Below are 19,841 nucleotides of genomic sequence, written 5' to 3' on the forward strand. Positions count from 1 at the left end.
AATAGAGCCTTTACAATTTAATTAAGTTAAAACAAGGTCATTAAGTTGCACCTTAATCCAATTTGACTGGTGTCCTTACACGAGAAGGAAATTTGGACACAGAGAAACACTAGCAATGCACACACACAGAGGAAAGATCACGTAAGGACGCAGCAAGAACGTGGCCATCTGATAGACAAGGACAAAGACTTCAGGAGAAACCGAACCTCAGGACACCCTTATCTATTAGACTAGGAGAAAATGAATTCCTTTTGTATAAGCTGCGCGTCTGTGATACTTTGTTTTGGCAGCCCCAACAAACAAATACAAAAAGGCAATGTAGAATCATGGTGGCGCAGGCAGGCAAGAGGTGGAGCCATGAGGAAATATAACCGCTGAGAGTTCCAGTGCAATGCTGAGGAGGTGATGTCTCTCTTCCCCTCATTCTTCATTCTAACTATCCTTGCCAGTCAGAGGGGAAAATACACCTGCCTATTCCATAGCTTGGAGAAGACAATGGCACCCCACTCCAGTACTCTTGCCTGGAAAATCCCATGGACGGAGGAGTCTGGTAGGCTGCAGTCCATGCGGTGGCTAACAGTCGGACACAACTGAGCGACTTCACTTTCACTTTTCACTTTCATGCATTGGAGAAGGAAATGGCAACCCACTCCAGTGTTCTTGCCTGGAGAATCTGTGGATGGGGAAACCTGGTGGGCTGCAGTCCATGGGATCTCACAGAGCTGGACACGACTGAAGTGACTTAGCAGCAGCAGCAGCATTACATAGCTTCATACAGAGTTTCAGGCACTCTGTTAATTAGCTTCAGATAAAATTGGAATACCGTGTTTACAGTGAGAGTGTTCCTCAAAATTCATCAGGCTTAAGTCCTGATGTAAAATGTACTCTCATTTTCATTGCTTTTTAGGCAGCTTCAGCTTTAGAGTTGATCTCTTCTATCTAGGGTAATTCAGAAGTATAAGTCTTAATTTGAAAATAGTAATGTGCGTGCATGCTCAGTCATGTCTGACTCTTTGCAACCCCATAGACTGTAAGTCGCCAGGCTCCTCTGTCCATGGAATTTTCCAGGGAAGAATACCAGAGTGGGTTTCCATTCCCTACTTCAGGGGATCTCCCAACCCAGGGATTGAACCTGCATCTCTCTGTCTTTAATTCGTTTAACGTATCCTTTATAATTAAAAACTGTTTTTACATTAGTTGTCATTGCTGCTGCTGCTAAGTCGCTTCAGTGGTGTCCGACTCTCTGTGACCCCATAGACGGCAGCCCACCAGGCTCCTCTGACCACAGGATTCACCAGGCAAGAATATTGGGGTGGGCTGCCATTTCCTTCTCCCAGTTGTCATTATCTGCTCTAATTATTTTTGTCTCTTTCTTCATGATTTTTCCTTTCTGAAATTTTAACCTAAGTTTTATGATATTTCTTCCATTTAATCTTTCATCTAAGAGTTTATCTATCCAATAGAGAAAATTCTTTCAACTTATCTCCTGATTATTTTCAGGAAATATGTATTTCCTAAATTCCACAAACTGTTTTGTGCTATAAAACTGTTTTGTACTCCCTGACAATACTGAATGTTGCCATTTATGTGAAATCCTAGAAGACAGCCAAGGTTAAGAAATCTTCTCACCCTTTTTGTTCTAAAAAAGGGTTTGCTGCAAAGGACTTACAGCCCCATATAATTTCAATAAAATTCATGGACACCTCCATGTGTACTTATAGTAAGACCAGACAGAGATCCTTCAAATTCTCATTCTTTGTTGGAACAAAACACTTTTTAAACAAACTCTGATTAATTTTCTCTGCTTGCCAAAGGTACCTGAACTTTGACCTACCTTCAGCCTGAACCGGTGTGCCTACCCTCCTCAGCCTCCCCTGAGAATAGGCTGGTGTTCAGGAAAAACATTCTCTGATCTTCTGCCCAATCATTCTCCTTCTATCCATCCCACTTGCACATACGTTGTTCCTTTTAACCTTGTTCAGTTCACTCTATAAAAGAAAAACCGGTGAGACACTTGTTGATATTGAGATCAGAATAATCTCCCTGCTGCAACAGTGCCACTCCCATGTTGAAATAGTACCTTTCTTCTTCTTGGAATATCCTTTTCAAATAAAGTTTCTTTTTACTAAGTTTGGCTCTGGTTTTCATTTTACATCCTAAACTCAATATCCCTCTCTGCTTTTCTCTTTCCTCTCATTGTTGTTCAAATTGCCACCAAATTACCACTCTCTTCCAAAAATTCTAATTTACAATGACTTATCTGTTTGGATATTCAGTATGTTTTTCTTTCTTTTCTTTTTCTAGCTACTAGAACAGATCAGGTACATTGTCAGAGGATTTTGAAAACTACTTAGAGCATGTGTTCAGGTACTAACTTAGGTGGACCCCAACTTCTGCTTTATTGACTATCCCAAAGTCTTTGACTGTATGGATCACAGCAAACTGTGGAAAATTCTGAAAGAGATGGGTATGCCAGACAACCAGACCTGCCTCCTGAGAAATCTGTAAGCAGGTCAAGAAGCAACAATTAGAACTGGACATGGAACAACAGACTGATTTCAAATCAGGAAAGGAGTACGTCAAGGCTGTATATTGTCACTCTGCTTATTTAACTTATATTCAGAGTACATCATGAGAAACGCTGGGCTGGAAGAAGCACAAGCTGGAATCAAGATTGCCAGGAGAAATATCAATAACCTCAGATATGCAGATGACCCCACCCTTATGGAAGAAAGTGAAGAACTAAAAAGCCTCTTGATGAAAGTGAAAGAGGAGGGTGAATAAGTTGGCTTAAAGCTCAACATTCAGAAAACAAAGATCATGACATCTGGTCCCATCACTTTATGGGAAATAGATGGGGAAACAGTGGAAACAGTGACAGGCTTTATTTTGGGGGGCTCCAAAATCACTGCAATGGTGAATACAGCCATGAAATTAAAAGACACTTTCTCCTTGAAAGAAAAATTATGACCAACCTAGACCACATATTAAAAAGCAGAGACATTACTTTGCCAACGAAAGTCCGTCCAGTCAAGGGTGTCGTTTCTTCAGTTGTCATGCATGAATGTGAGAGTTGGACTAAAAAGAAAGCTGAACACGAAGAATTGATGCTTTTGAACTGTGGTGTTGGAGAAGACTCTAGAGAGTCCCTTGGACTGCAAGGAGATGAAACCAGTCCATCCTAAAGGAAATCAGTCTTGAATATTCTTTGGAAGGACTGATGCTGAAGCTGAAACTCCAATATTTTGGCCACCTGGTGTGAAGAACTGACTCATTGGAAAAGAACCTGATACTGGAAAAGATTGAATTCAGGAGGAGAAGGAGATGACAGAGGATGAGATGGTTGGATGCCATCGCCAACTCGATGGACATGAGTCTGAGTAATCTCCGGGAGTTGGTGATGGACAGGGAGGCCTGCCATTCTGCAGTCCATGGTGTCACAGAGTTGGACATGACTGAGTGACTGAACTGAACTGAAGAATGGTAGGAGTTATTAGATCTCCCTCTCTGTTGACTAGAGCCAGGATTTTCAGTTCCCTTGTCCACAAAGTAAGAGAAAGTTTTTCTCCTAATGTTGGCTAGAAACTTTACAGCTTTCCTAGCTTTTTAAATTTGAAGAGGCTTCTGTTCATCTGATTTACTAATTTTCAACCTCTTGAGATTCAAACAGATTGTCATCTTTCTACACTTCATAAATCTTTTCAAAGCAATGATTCTCCTAAATCTCTATTCATGAGTACATTCCCTGGGATATTCTGCTTATGGTCTCCCAGGTATCATTTGACCTAAGGGAAAAACATCACGTAACTTTTCATTTCACTGGACCGCACTTTTTTATCCTAATTCTCAGACTTTGAATTTATTTGATTTCAGAGACACTAGTGATTGGTACAGAGTTAAGGAGCACACTTAGCAGAAATGCTTTGTACTTCCATTTTCCATGATTTTCACAGTGACCTCCTATAGTGTAATAGTTTTCCTGGTCTTATATCAATACGATGCAATTTTGGTGTTCCCCAGGATATGGAAATATTTCTAATTTGTTGAAGAAAAAGAGAGCTTGAATATTATCTCAGAAAGATCATTAAAGGCAAAAGAGTGGGACTCTGCTGGTGTGAAAAAGCAACAGAAGAAGATCCAATATTCTTTGTAATGCTGGGCAGTTATCCAAGCCAGTGAACTTAGGTATTTGCTATAGCCAGGGCTAAAACAAGCCATCCTTCAGCTATAGAAGCAATTGACAAAGTGATATCACTGCCTTAAGTAAGAAAAATGACCCTTTCCCAAGCATGTAGCATTGAAAGTGCTGTTGCTGATATTTATGGAGATGCCCAAAGAAATATAGCTTTTTACATCACTTCTACTAAACATTTCTAGAAGAATTTATTTGTTTGTACTTGTGATCACACATAAAAAAAAAAAAAGTAAATGTTTCTGATACAATAAAAACTAGCCAAATACTTTGATACTACCAAATATGTCAAGCTACTGGGAAACAACTGAGTTTTAATTTCTGATTCTGTTGCACTCATAATTAAAATAAATATAAATACAAAATTTGCAAATTTATGTGGTACACTGAAACCAATTAAAATTGCTATATCGCAACAGAATTCATAACAGAGAGTGGAGAGTTTAGGTAAGAGCAGTCTATGAAATTATCTTTTATTATAATTAAACCTTATAAAATGGCAAAAGAATAAATAAAACCTTCAGTCAGTATAGAAGAAAATCAATGAAGTTGGCAAAAAGAAATAAAAAAGGAAAAGTACAATTGATGCTGAAATAAAATCAGCATTATCAACAAGTCCTTAGTGAAGCTGAAACTCCAATACTTTGGCCACCTGATGTGAAGAACTGACTTATTTGAAAAGACCCTGATGCTGGGAAAGATTGAGGGCAGGAGGAGAAGCAGACGACAGGGGATGAAATGGTTGGATGACATCACCGACTCAATGGACATGGGTTTGGGTGGGCTCCGGGAGTTGGTGATGGACAGCAAGGCCTGGCGTGCTGTGGTCCATGGGGTCGCAAAGAGTCAGACATGACTGAGCAACTGAACTGAACTGAACTGAATGCATTAGAAACTTGAAAAATAAGGAGAATCTAACTCTTTGTCAAATGTTAGGTAAAATTTGCTGGAAATTATCTAGGGAATATCAACATTTGGTTCCCCAGATAAGATAGTCTGGGACCAATAGTGATGAGTTTTCTTTTGATAAGTATGTGTTTACAACTAACATAAAGAAGAATATGAAATCTTGATGCAGCATGCTAAGAAAAACTTTATTTGTACTCTATCTGCTACTGACTCAATCGAATGCTTTCTAATCTGTGCTGAATTTAATAGGAAATATTTGTTGCCCCTGTTTGGATGATGAAACTATTTTTGCTAATTATATAAATTAAGATGCTAAAGTAGGGGCCATTCAACATAAGCATTAAATCAACTTTTAGACATTTAGCTTTCATTCATACTGATGAATGAAAATTGCAGATCATTTGAAACCAATTAAGTCAGAAATCAAGGACAAAATACATTGAAGAGAACACTGACAATAAGGAAATTGAGCACAAAATTATTTCAATTAAAATTTTTCTGTGCCACAGAAATAAAAAGAAAATAATATGCACAATTCTATAACAACTTTGAAATAAAAAATACATTTTCACAAAAAGTTTAAAAAATCAACTTAAAAGTATGAGTGGGAATGAATAGATCAATGACAGTTGTAGAAATTTTTTAATTGTTAAAGAATGATTTTCAAGAAAGTGACTGAATCCAGACGAAGGTCAATTCATTCGTTTATTCAGAACCTATTTATTACTCTCCTACTCTGTGCCAGGCACTGAATTAGGTGCCAGATACTCAGTGGTGAACAAAACTAGTGTAGTGGTTGTATTTAGGTTGAAGAGGGGGAAAAGGCAACTAAATGTTATAAGTGTTTTTAAGAGATTAGATTCATAAAGGAGCGATCTCACTCTGATCTCATTTTGGAAAACTAACTAGGTGAAGTACCAGAAATGATAAAAAGTGGAGAGTTAGCATTCTTGGCAAGGAAAAAAATAAGAAGAATATAAAAGTGAATATCTGGTCTTGGTTTACAAGTAAAATGTCAGACGAAAATGTGATCTATGATAAAACAGCTAAGGAAAAAACCATGAAAGAAAATGTTGTTAGATTTATTAACTAAAATTTCTTCATATTAAAATATCATGAAGGTAACAGAATGGCAAATGACAATATCTAAAATGTTAAAATATGTAGTAATGAAAAATATGTAAGATGTTACATGAAGTTTAATATATAAACGAATCTGCAGTAAGTCAAGGAGAACCAATACCCTTAAAATAGAAAAATTTCAATAAACATGCATAGGACACTCACAAATTACCTTTGAAGAAAAACAATGTTGCCAGTAAAAATAAGTATTTTGGTTCTCCTAATATCAGCTCTTAAGATGAGGCTTTGTTGCAAATAGTTGTGAGAGGTAATCATGAGAAAATTAAATGAGGGAGAAAGGAGAATAAGCTATGAATGGGGGAAATTAACTATACATAAGTGGCTAAGTGGCTGGCATGGGCAACTGGGACCAATCTTGCCTATAACTGTGAGAAAGCTCATGGACTGTGCCTAAGAATTGTTCCACCAAGGAATTGAGAAGTGCTCTTTCTAGGTCCCTAACCAGTTAATCAAATGTATTTTCCACTGTCCACAAGTTAATGTGTGGCTTCAGTCATAAAGAATCCACCTGCCAATGCAGGAGATGCAGGAGATATGGGTCCAATCCCTGGGTAAGGAAAAGCCCCTGGAGGAGGAAATGGCAACCCACTCCAGTATTCTTGCCTGGAAAATCCAATGGACCAAGGAGCCTGGTGGGTTACAGTCCATGGGGCAGCAAAAGAGTCAGACTCGACTTGGCGATTTAACACACGTGCACAAGTTAATGTATATCTTTAGCTCAAACTATTTCTCCTTCCATGCAAAGTTGATGACCATGTATGCTACTTGAAATTCTTTCCACTAGGGTTTCTTTCCTTCAACATTATCATTTAATGCTACTCCTTATATGGTGGCAGTCCATTTTGAGCTCAGATATGTATTTCACTCACCCATCCTTGAACTAGTCCTCAGCGTTTCCCTCCTCCATCAGCTGATGATGTGAAACTAGTCCTTAGCTGAGGGAGAGGTATTGGTGCAACAGATGTAGCTGATGTTGGATTCTGTTCATTTAACTCATTTGTACTCTCTACCTACTCAGTGACTGTGGCTCCATCAAGATTGAGTGATTTCCATCATGTGATGGGTTGCTGCTGTGCCCATCTAAACTTATTAATCGGTATATCTGACAACCCAGCTTATAAAGAACAGAGTCAATTTCATAGTCTCTTGATGTACTATTTTCAGATCCTGAGTCTCTTCTAGGATCTAGAAAAATGCTACAGGCTACTTTTCAAAGAGTGATCATAATTACTGCTTGTGAAAGTCGCTCAGTCGTATCTGACTCTTTGTGACACCACGGACTGTAGCCTACCAGGGTCCTCTGTCTATGGAATTCTCCAGGCAAGAATACTGGAGTAAATAGCCATTCCCTTCTACTAAAAATTCTTTATTGCTGAAGGCTTGACCTTGTTACAGCTTCCTAGCAATCTGCACTGCAGCCCACCTTTCAGAGTTGGCCTCTATGGATACCTGACCCTGCTGCAGACTCATCTCTTGCCCAGGGCTTCACTCAAATTAGTAGGCCTTTGAACCCTCCTTCCCAGATCTGAGTGGTTCTCAGAACAAGAGCAGACATGTAACAGGTCTTTTCTGTCAGTAACTAGAAAAGATACATTTGCCAGACCAATAGCTACCCATCCCATACTAAGCGGCTGTGTGGGTTTATTCCACCAAAGATGCTGCATCTGGCACCATAGATGAGATAGTCTTCCTATTCTCACATGATAAATTCATCCTGGCATGCTTGTCTCTGAGTTTTCTGACTTCCTTTTTTTTTCAATTTTCTCTCAAAGCAGTGATGATTATCTTTTCCCAAGCTTCAAGAGAGATGGGATATTTGAAAAATGGCTCAATTATCTACTCCTTCTAGTACCCATTTCTTTCCAATATGACTTTGCAGCTTAAGAGGCAGAATCTGTTTCTTTGTTCTCTGAATCTCAGCTGGATCTTTAACCTGCATTGACCACTAGAATGAAGTGGAAGGAACAACGTATGTTTATCTAGCCTAGAGTAGTACATACTTCAGTTCTTTCTCTTCAGCCTCTGCCTCACCATCCAAGGAAGTATAAATTAAGCTCCAAGAGGATGAAAGACTACATGAACCAAGGTGGTACGAGAAAAGCTACATTCACACCACCTGTCTGCTAGTATTATATGCCTGAGAGATAATCCACTGGCCATATATTGAGCCAGATCTAGAACAGCAAAACACTGAATAAATGATTCCTCTTTTAAGTCATTGGGTTTTGTGGTTATCTGTTTTACAGTATTGTTATGACAGTAGAAAACTAATACAGATCTATTTCAGCAGTGTATTAGGACTGGCTGTAGGCGTTTCATCAGACCTGCTGGTCTTTTAGTCCTAATGAGCCAGATATCACTCCCATAACTATATACTCTCTTGCCAAGTAGCTTTATGTCTTTTCTTCTTTCTTCTGTGCACTATACTCAAAGTTCACTTTCATAGTGAACTGGCTTCTACTGGTTTTTCTCCCCAACTTTTAAAGAAATACTTGACAAATATAATGGTGTATATTTAAATTATATAATGTAATGATATGATACACATACATATTGTGGTAGGATTACCAAGATCAAGGTGATTAACACATCCATCATCTCACATAGATAAGACTTTTTTGTGTGTGATGAGAACTCAGGTTCTATATTCAGTCACTTATTTTCAAGTTCACAATAGTGTGTTATTAACCATAGTCACCATTTTATATACTTAATCTTACATTATAAGATGTTATATATTACAGAATTGATTCTTCTCCTGTTAGATGTTAACCAGTTTATGGTGTCCTTACAAATGGATAATTCTTTTGTTCACATAATATAATCCAAACTTCCCATTTGACACATGCTGAGAGTTTAGCTTGGCTATTAATTTGCAGGCAATGAAGGCAAATGGTAAAGATCATGAGGGAAAGTATCTTTAACATACTACCGCTCTTAGGTAAGATCGTCCTTGATCTTCAGGCAGCTTTTCCCTTCTATAGCAAGAGATGAGGACACATTTCCATCCCCTCAGAGGGTTCAGGGAGATCTGAAGTTCACATTTAAGTGAACCTATCCAGTGTCTTTTCCGGATCTCCAATTCCCAGCCCTTCTCTATAAAGGGCGTACGTTTTTGGTGAATACATTCTGGGCCTATGAATTTAATATTGTTTGGTGATTCTAGAGCTCTTAAAATCAAAACATGGGTTTAAGTTTCGGCCAAATCTGACCTTTGGTTACTAAATATATGGGTCTCACTACATTTTGCCTTGAAGGATTTCTGACTTGCCGTATGCCTTATGTTGCTAATCCCCTGACATGAGTCTGTCATTCTCTTTTTTCCCTAGGTCAGTAGATAATATTAATATGTAGCCAGGTTTGACGGAGAAGGCGATGGCACTCCACTCCAGTACTCTTGCCTGGAAAATCCCATGGACAGAGGAGCCTGGTAGGCTGCAGTCCATGGGGTCGCTAAGAGTCAGACACGACTGAGTGACTTCACTTTCACTTTTCACTTTCATGCATTGGAGAAGGAAATGGCAACCCACTCCAGTGTTCTTGCCTGGAGAATCCCGTGGACGGGGGAGCCTGGTGGGCTGCCATCTGTGGGGTCGCACAGAGTTGGGCACTACCGGAGCGACTTAGCAGCAGCAGCAGCAGCCAAGTTTGATAGCATTAGAATGGCAGTTGCACCAGTATGGTTCAAATGTTTGAACTGTTGCATGAAACATTTTCCTTTCTACTTGCACATGATTTCATTCTCTGAAAATGAGGGTCTAAGTAACTGCGATGCTTCAGTTTAGCATGCATTGTCGGTCTACCAGTCTGACCTGTTCTGCCACCAGCAGTGTGGGGCTCTTGGTGCTCTCTGACTAATTCCAGCATTTCAGTTTGATCACAAATACTATTGGCATTTTGATATGATTTCCTTAAAATAAAATAAGTAAAGGTTTGGGATGCAATTAATTTGTCCAGGAGGTAATCACAAGAAACACAAATGAAAACATGGGGAAAGTGATATGGGAGCAAGAAAACAGGGCTGGCTTCATGGATATACAAGCTGTGCTTTCACATGGAGCCTACACTAAGAAGGACACCGCCCATAATTCTGTGTAGTGCTGTCACCATCATGGTGACATCTTAACAATTTTATTTTTTAATTTGAGTTTCATGAGCGAAGTGTGATGGAACAATGAAGCGTGCGTGTGATCAGAGGAATATGTGCAAGGCACATGTCTAACGTTCCTTGCCATCCCATTACACATATTGTTTGTAATGTGTCATGTGTACAGAATGCCAATACTGTGAGAGTTCAGTAAGACTCACAATATGTCATTTAAGGCCCCCAAATATAACAGAAACAGATAAAAAGGAAACGGAGTTGGAAATATGAATCTAAACGTGCTGAGATATTAAGGAAAGAGACATTTTAAGGACAGGAGATGGGATGGAAAAGAACAAGGAGAGGGGAAAAGCAGGGAGACACTGAGAGAATATGAGTTAATAAGAGCTTAAAAGGTCAACAATGTCATAATACCACTTTAATAAATGGACATCAAAATTTTAATAAAACTGTTGAAAATATTAGATTTCTGAAAATTTCTGTATTAACTGAACTCAGTTTCTGGAAGGAAATAAAAAGATATTCAAGAAGGATTACTAACTTTATTCATGAGAAGCTTATATATGGTAATACTATAATAGGTTAATAAAAAACATCAGAATAACTTAAATTCCTAATTCTTTAATACCTGTGGACAACTAGAAAAGCAGTATAACCTGTAAATGTGTAGACTTGAAAATAAGTCCAATTTTGTGCCATATGGCACAATGATTTTGACTATAGCAATAAATTAAAGAATTTGATATTCAAGCAATGTTAATTTAAGTAAATAATATTGTTTATATTCAAAAGATACAGAAATTGGGGTATCTGAAAAACATACACTAAATATTGTTCAGGAAATGTACTATGAGTACAAATACTATTTATGTGAATATTATAATAAATTCCCCTTTGGGAATACCAGAGAATTCTATTAAACTGAAAGAAGTGAACAAAACTCACCTACAAACTGAAAGAATTCAGAAACTATAGTTGGTAGCTTTGGGGTATATATCTTTATGAGATAAATTTGACAGAAAATAGCTCACAAAGATGCTCATGTCCTGATCCCTGTAAACTAAGACTGTGTTACCTTATACAATAATAGGGATTTTGCAGATGTAATTAAGGCTAAATATCTTGATACAAAGAAATTATCCTAAATTATCTAGGTGGACCCAATCTAATCACATGATTTTTTTAAGAGGAAAACCACAAAAGAAAAGCGCATCAGAGAGATGTAGCTTGAAAAATTGTTGATTCATCATCCCTGGCTTTGAAAATGGAGGAAAAGGAGTAGGAAACAAAGAATGCAGCTGTTTCTAGGAGCCAACAAGCAAGAACATCAGTCCAACAACCTCGGTGAAGTGAATACTGCCAATATGGTGAATTGGCAGGAATCACATTCTCTGCCACATTCTCCCAAAGAAACACTGCCAGTACTTTGATTGTAGTGTACTGAAACATACTGGACTCCTGACCTGGAGAACTGTAAGATAATAACTTTGTGTTGTTCAAGCCATTTGATTTATGGTAATTTGTAACAATAACAACAAGAAACTAATGTTCATGTCACTTCTTATCCTTGTCTAGTCTGCACAGACTATTCATTTTTTAAACAGAAATGTAGGTTGTAATTTACATAATATTTTGTTTCCTGTTTTAGTCACCCTACAGTGTACTGTGAGTATGTCGCAAGAAGCCACACAATGTTTGGGAATACAGTTTCTGTAGCCAGACTGCCTCATTTCAAATCAATCATCCATCTTGTTTAACTGATTTATTCTCTGTTTCTTCCTATATAAAATGAGAGAGATAAAAACACTACCATTTTATCAGATTGACATATGAATATAAAGTGTTCATATGCGTAACTGAAACAACATTAAATGCATTCTAAGTGAAAAAGGTAAATAATGGTTCTTAAGTTTTATTATTATAACCCATTCTACTGTTTATAGATCTGTATCTATAATCATTAAAATTGCCATGCAACCTTCCATTTTCAGCATGTTGCATAACATAGTGAAACAATCCCTGACATATTACTTTGTACTTCTTTGTGTGAGTAGCTTTTGCTGTGTAACAGACCGCTTCAAAACAAGGTGGCTTAAAACTGCAACCATCCAGTTAGATAATAATTTTGTAGGCTCTTTTGGCAATTATTTGGAATTGGGCTAGCTGGATTCATTTTTGCTGGGTTTTCTGTTGCATGATAGAGTGATAGTTTGGTAATTGGATACTCCAATTTGGCCTCACTCGTGAATGGTTTGCAGACTGTCAGCCAGGTCAATGAAGTTACCAGTTCATATGTCTCTCATCAATCTGGTAGTCTGACTGGGCTTCTTTTCAAGGTAGTAGAAGCTACAGGAGCTATAAGAGAGGGATTTTTCCAGGAAAGAATACTGGAGTGGGTTGCCATTTCCTTCTCCAGGAGATCTTCCCAACCTAGGCATTGAACCCGGGTCTCCTGCATTGTAGGCAGACACTTTTTTACCGTCTGAAGTCCATACGAGAGGACTAGCCCTCTGCAAGTACTAGTCAGGCTTCTGCTTCTATCACATTTGCTAACATGACATTACCCCAAGCAAGTCACAAGGTCAGGCCCTGATTGGGAGCACAGGGCAGTTCATAAGGCAAGGAAACTGCAGTGCAGAAAAAGTAAGTGCTTAATCTAAGTCAGACTCTTCTCTGGCTCTTTTTAGTCAGAGAAACGTTTTTAATAATTTGGTTTCAAATCATTATAAAGATAAATATTGTAATATAAAGTAATATATGAAGTGTAACATGTAATGCAGTATTTAGCTTATTTCTTGCTAATTTGAGATTTTATATAATTGTTATATTTAATGCAGTATGCCAAATTATATGTATAACATTCAGTTATAATTTTCAAATTATTCTCAGTGATTTGTTTTGGTCACATATATATTATAATCTATTGAATTTTTATAATTGAACTACATTTCATTGTTATTGCTTCCATTTTCTTACTCTTCAGTTGCAGTGATAAAATGTCTGTACTCGATTTAAGTGCTATGGGCCATCATGGTAGTAATAGAACATAATAGAAACCACAAATTAAACTGTGTGTGTGTGCATGGGTCTGTGTTTAAAGTAGCTAGACCATATATACTGACCATGGCCTTGTAACTACTGAGAAGATTTTACACACATTTCTATATCCATTGCTAGTGTTTTCTGTGCTAAACCCCTTGCAATATTAGCAGTAAGACTTGCAGAGATTCTTACACAAATGGAGGTCTTACCATCTCCAGTACCAAGCAGTTTTATTTGTTAGCAGAGAGCATAAATGTGCTAAGAATTCTGAGACAGTTCTGTAACTCTGATCTAGCGTTTATTGACTATGCCAATGCCTTTGACTGTGTGGATCACAATAAGCTGGAAAATTCTGAAAGAGATGGGAATACCAGACCACCTGACCTGACTCTTGAGAAACCTGTGTGCAGGTCAGGAAGCAACAGTTAGAACTGGACATGGAACAGCAGACTGGTTCCAAATAGGAAAAGGAGTATGTCAAGGCTGTATATTGTCACCCTGCAAATTTAACTTATATGCAGAGTACATCATGAGAAACACTGGGCTGGAGGAAGCACAAGTTGGAATCAAAATTGTCAGGATTGTCATTATTATCAATAACCTCAGATATGCAGATGGCACCAGCCTTATGGCAGAAAGTGAAGAAGAACTAAATAGCGTCTTAATGAAAGTGAAAGAGAAGAGTGAAAAAGTTGGCTTAAAGCTCAACATTCAGAAAACTAAGATCAGAGCATCTGGCCCCATCACTTCATGGCAAATGGATGGGGAAACAGTGGAAACAGTGGCTGACTTTATTTTTCTGGGCTCCAAAATCACTGCAGATGGTGACTGCAGCCATGAAATTAAAAGACACTTTCTCCTTAAAAGGAAAGTTATGACCAATCTAGATAACATATTAAAAAGCAAAGACAGTACTTTGCCAACAAAGGTCAATCTTGTCAAGGCTGTGGTTTTTCTAGTGGTCACGTATGGATGTGAGAGTTGGACTATAAAGAAAGCTGAGCATCGAAGAATTGATGCTTTTGAACTGTGGTGTTGGAGAAGACTCTTGAGAGTCCCTTGGACTGCAAGGATATCCAATCAGTCCATCCTAAAGAAGATCAGTCCTGGGTGTTCACTGGAAGGACTGATGCTTTCCCTGATGCTGGGAAAGCTTGAGGGCAGAAGGAGAAGGGGACAACAGAGGATGAGACGGTTGGATGGAATCACCGACTCGATGAACATGGATTTGCGTGGACTCCAGGAGTTGATGACGGACAGGGAGACCTGGCTGCGCTTCATGGGGTCACAAAGAGTTGGACACGACTGAGCAACTGAACTGAACTGACCTATCTACATGAAACTCCTATTATATATTTTTAAGTAGCCATTTTATTGGGTAAAAATTTTGCGGTAGTCTTAAAGCTCTATGAAAGCATACAGATGTCTTTAGGCTTAATAATCTGACCATGGCCTATAGCCCCCCAGGCTTCTCTGTCCATGGGATTCTCCAGGCAAGTATACTAGAGTGGGTTGCATGCCCTTCTTCAGGGGATCATCCCAACCCAGAGATTGAACCCAGGTCTTCTGTTTTGCAGGCAGATTCTTTACCTTCTGAACTACCCAGGATACCCCTATTTAATGATAAAAGGATGTTTATGTTGTTTATACTTATATTTGAAAACACTATCAAAATGAAAAATGGTATGCTTCTAATGACCCAAAGTATGAATTCTGTACATTTCAAAATGTCGTTTGTTCTCTTTTGTCCCTTTTCCCTGTGAATAATGCCTTTCAGTGCTATGTATTGAGATGACAATGAAGAAGCTTGCTTCCTTAAGCAATGCATTCCTTTAACCCCTCTATTTTGGAATGGCAACTGTAACATCCAGAAATATTTCTTACTGAAGTCTGTACTGTTTTCACTGTTGAAGACTGAGAATTCTGTTTAAGAATATGCAACTATGACAGGGAAAAGAAAAGTACTATGTAATTTAGACCCTAAATCATGTCATTGCAGGTACAACCCTACAATGCTTTTAAGCGTAGTCAAACTTGTGCTGTAGCCAGTGGATACATTTGCTTATGTCAAAGAGAAGAAGCATAATCAAGATGTCCAGTTCAGTGGGAAAATATTTTCAGGTTGAATTCATGTGATCACTTCCTTGAAAAGTACTGAGTAGTCTTTTAGAGACACACTTTAGGTGTTGGTATGACTACAGGAAAAAAAAAAAAAAAGTAGAGTAAAATCACTGTTATTCCAGCAAATTACAATGGTTTTATCAGATATTTATAATACAAAGGAGGGAGTTTCTCAATCTTACAACCTTGCTAAGATTTAGAGGAGCAGATAAAGAATGCTGGTTGCTTGAAAAATAGCAGTGTATTGTAACTGTAGACTTTTTCCAGTTTATCTTTTAACTAAGAAATTTCATAAGCAGAACTACTGATTGTGTATAATACATATATGTATATGTAACCTTCATCAAGTTGGAATAACTTCTTACTTTGAGTTGGTATTTCATTCAAAGAATATATGGTCAACAAAAAATAAGATAATTTATTTTTTGAAATTAAAAGGAAGTATCTAAGTAAAAGGACATCCCCACAATTCAGTAAAAATTATTTCATTACCCCCCCATCTCTCCAATTCTACTAATAATTCTCACACACAGTGTGACTGTTTCCAAAAAAATCTTGCTTACCCATATTCCAAATTTTTCTGCTAATCTCTCATACAGTTCCTTCTGGACTCTTCCTCCCTCTTTCCCTTCCTTTACATTTTCCTGTGGAATTCCTCTCACCTCTCCAGAACCTCTCTTACTCATTACTTCAACCTACATAATGAGACTCTGAAAAAATAAAACTTGCCATCTGTTTGAAATTTGGGGTTAGGATATTTATGGAGACTTGAAAGGTAGAGAAGCAATACCACCCTCCTGAATTTGTAGGAATAAGCAGAGCTTGTGATCAGATGTCTCACCACTAAAAGTTTTATTCCTTGTTTTGCATTCATCAACACACTGACCTCACAGTAACTCAGTGAGGTATGTATAATAATTACTGCTATTTTACAGATGAGGAAATTCAACTTTACAGAGGTTGAATAACTTGCAAGGGATCCACAGTAAGCATGAAGGCTTACCTTCATATCTAACTCTAGAAATCATGCCCTTAAATGTTAAATTATGATCCTGTATTAAACTCATTGGTGCTAATAATTTTAGTCCCTGTCACACACATGACTGACATGAAACTGAACCAGCACTGGGAAAGAAGAGAAGCATCTAGAAGGGGAGGGTGTATGCAGACCCTAGCTTCCTTACTCAAAGCAGAAGAAGGGCAACACTTCCTTAATAATATGATACCTATCACCTCAGCTCATATGCTTTATGGTTTGATGTTCTATGTATCTTATATGCAAAGATAAATATCAAAGTGATTTGGTGAAGGATGCTTAGGTTATAAGCATTCTTTCAACAAAAAAGTCTCTATTATGAAAATCATAATAAATCTCTATCCACCCCTCAAAAACTGACAATTAGAAAAATAAAACCATAATTTTTAAAGTTACTTGATGTGCTCTTCAATAGAGATGTTTTTCTAAAAAGTTAAGACTTTAGAACATGTATAATGTTACAAAGAACCAGGTACATTAACTCAGTGTTTGTGTTGGTTTAATTACCACCTTAGAAATGAAACATTCACATTAACCAAATAAAACATTGCAACAATATGCCATTTTTTATATATAATTCACCACAATTTCCTCATATCCTGCTGTTCAGCTTATATTAAATTTTCATTAGCTGGCCATTAATGCCAATCTAATTACTTGCTATCTTTGAGATTTTCCCTGAAGAATTACACATTTGATGCATTAGCATTCCTGAGCAGCATTCAAATAATAGTATATTGTCTTTAATTTCCTTGCAGAAGGAAGGTATATTAAATATAAACTTTTCTGATAAGTTTTGGGAACTGAAAGTTTAGTGTTACAGGGCTCTAACTTATCAAGTTCTGGAAAGCACTCAGTAAGAATAATTTGCTGTCCTATTGGTATTTTAGTACTAACCATGTAAAATATTCTTTAAATGACTCCCTTGCTATAGTAAATGTAAGAACCAAAGAAAGTCCTTAATTTCAATTTTTTATCTCATCATCATTGAAGTATTTGTTGTAAAGATAATTTTTTCTTTGTTTATTAGAGAAATATCTGCCAAGAATTTGTTCAGTTTCTGAATTTTTAGAACTATAAAGCCATAAGTGTTACTTGGTGAAAAATGCAGTTCTTTCTTATTTTAGTAAGAAATACTATCCAAGTGCTAGCTATTCACCTGGCCAAATGTGGGTATCATTTGTGTTACAGTGGAGATGGTATAATTTTGATGTGAAACACCAGGCCTTATTTATGACTACTAATAAGAACTGTAAGATCATAAAGAAAAGAAAATATATATTGATTTATATACTGGAGACAAGACAGTTTTCCCACATTTAGTTAACGTCAATATATCTGCATCACTGGATAAATCTGGTAATAATTATTACCTATAATTTTTCCAGTTACACTTTTTTCATGTACCAGTTTTTTTCTGAGCATCTGCTATTTGGCAGGCTAAGGAGCTATTCATAAAAATGAAATAGACTCTATGGCATGATGGATGTAATTGCAACATTCCATGAAAACATATCAGAAGAGTACCTAACTCTTGTCTGATAGATAAAAGCTTCACAGAGGAGTGGATATTCAAAGTGAGTAAAGCAAAATTAGCCATACTTAATTTTGGAAGACCATTCCAGGCAGAGTGAGGGACATGTGAAACACACTGGTATCTCTGAACATGGATGAGTGGTAACAGATATGAAAAAATAAGTAGAGTTTGATCAAAATATTTTTAAAATCATGCTTTGTGTTGTTGTGTTGTTTTTTTTTTTTTCAGGAAACAAACTGAAAAAAAAAAGATGTCATTGAAATATTTGCAGCTGAATAATGAAATAATCAGGTTTACATTTAAGAAGCCTGATTTAGTGTCAAAGGATTGCAAGAGTGTCAGCTTGGTACCTCAGAGAACAGGTAAAAACTCTAATGGAGAAACTTCTTCACCTAGAAGGGTAAACTGCAGTTTCATTCCCTTAGAAGGTTCCACCAGGTTCCTAGATGTGTGTGTTAAATTACATCCCATGCTCCTCAGGTCTACACATTAATGTAAATAGGTGAACATCCTATACTTTAAAGTCTGGATGCCATCAGCTGCCTCTGAGCTGGGCCCTGGGCCAGATGAATCTGAGCACAGGAGTCCTTTAAGAGCAGCTTCCTTTTGTGTAGGGTGTTAAGGTGGGTTCTTATGTCATCTTTTACATATAGCTGTACAGTTTTCCCAGCACCACTTACTGAAGAGATGTCTTTTCTCCATTGTATATTCTTCCCCCCTTTGTCATAGATTTGGTGACCATAGGTGTACGGGTTTATCTCTGGGCTTTTTATCCTCTTTCACTGATCCATAGTTCTGTTTCTGTGCCAGTGCCATACTCTCTTGATTACTGTGGCTTTGTAGTATAACCTGAAGTCAGGAAATCTGATTCCTCTAGCTCTGTTTTTCTTTCTCAGTATTGATTTTGCTATTCAGTGTCTTTTATATTTCCACAAAAACTGCAAAATGTTTGTTCTAATTCTGTGAACAATGCCATTGGTAATCTTATAAGGATTGCATTGAATCTGAGGATTGCTTTGAGTAGTATAGCCATTTTCACAATATTGATTCTTCCAATCTAAGAACATGGTATATCTCCCCATCTGTTTGTGTTATCTTTGATTTCTTTCATCAGTATCTTACAGGGTCCAGCTCAGAGGCAGCTGATTGCATCCAGACTTTAAAGTAAAGGTTGTTCACCTGTTTACATTTCTAGGCACAGGTCTTTTGCCTCTTTAGGTAGGTTTATTCCTAGGTGTTTTATTCTTTTTGTTGCAGTGGTAAATGGGATTGTTGCCTTAATTTTTCTTTCTGATCTTCCATTTTTAGTGTATAAGAATGCAAGAGACCATTTCTATGTATTAGTTTTATATTCTGCAAATTTACCTGATTTGTTGATGAGCTCTAATAGTTTTCTACTGGCATCTTTAGTATTTTCTATCATAGTATCATGACCTCCGCAAACAGGGACAGTTTTATTTCTTTTCCAGTTTGGGTTCCTTTTATCTCTTTTTCTTCTCTGATTGCTGTGATCAGGACTTCCAAAACTATGTTGAATATTAGCAGTGAGAGTGGACATTGTTGTCTTGTTACTGATCTCAGAGGAGGTACTTTTGACTTTTCACCAATGAAAATGATGTTTACTGTGGGTTTGTCATATATGACTTTATATGATAATATCATATATGACATTTATTATGGCCTAGCCTTTCATACCCACATTGATGTGATTTTCTTTTCATTTGCCCAATGTGTAGTCATTACTCAGCCAGCCATT

This window comes from Ovis aries, chromosome 6, assembly GCF_016772045.2.
Source record: "Ovis aries strain OAR_USU_Benz2616 breed Rambouillet chromosome 6, ARS-UI_Ramb_v3.0, whole genome shotgun sequence".
In the NCBI taxonomy this organism is placed as follows: domain Eukaryota; kingdom Metazoa; phylum Chordata; class Mammalia; order Artiodactyla; family Bovidae; genus Ovis; species Ovis aries.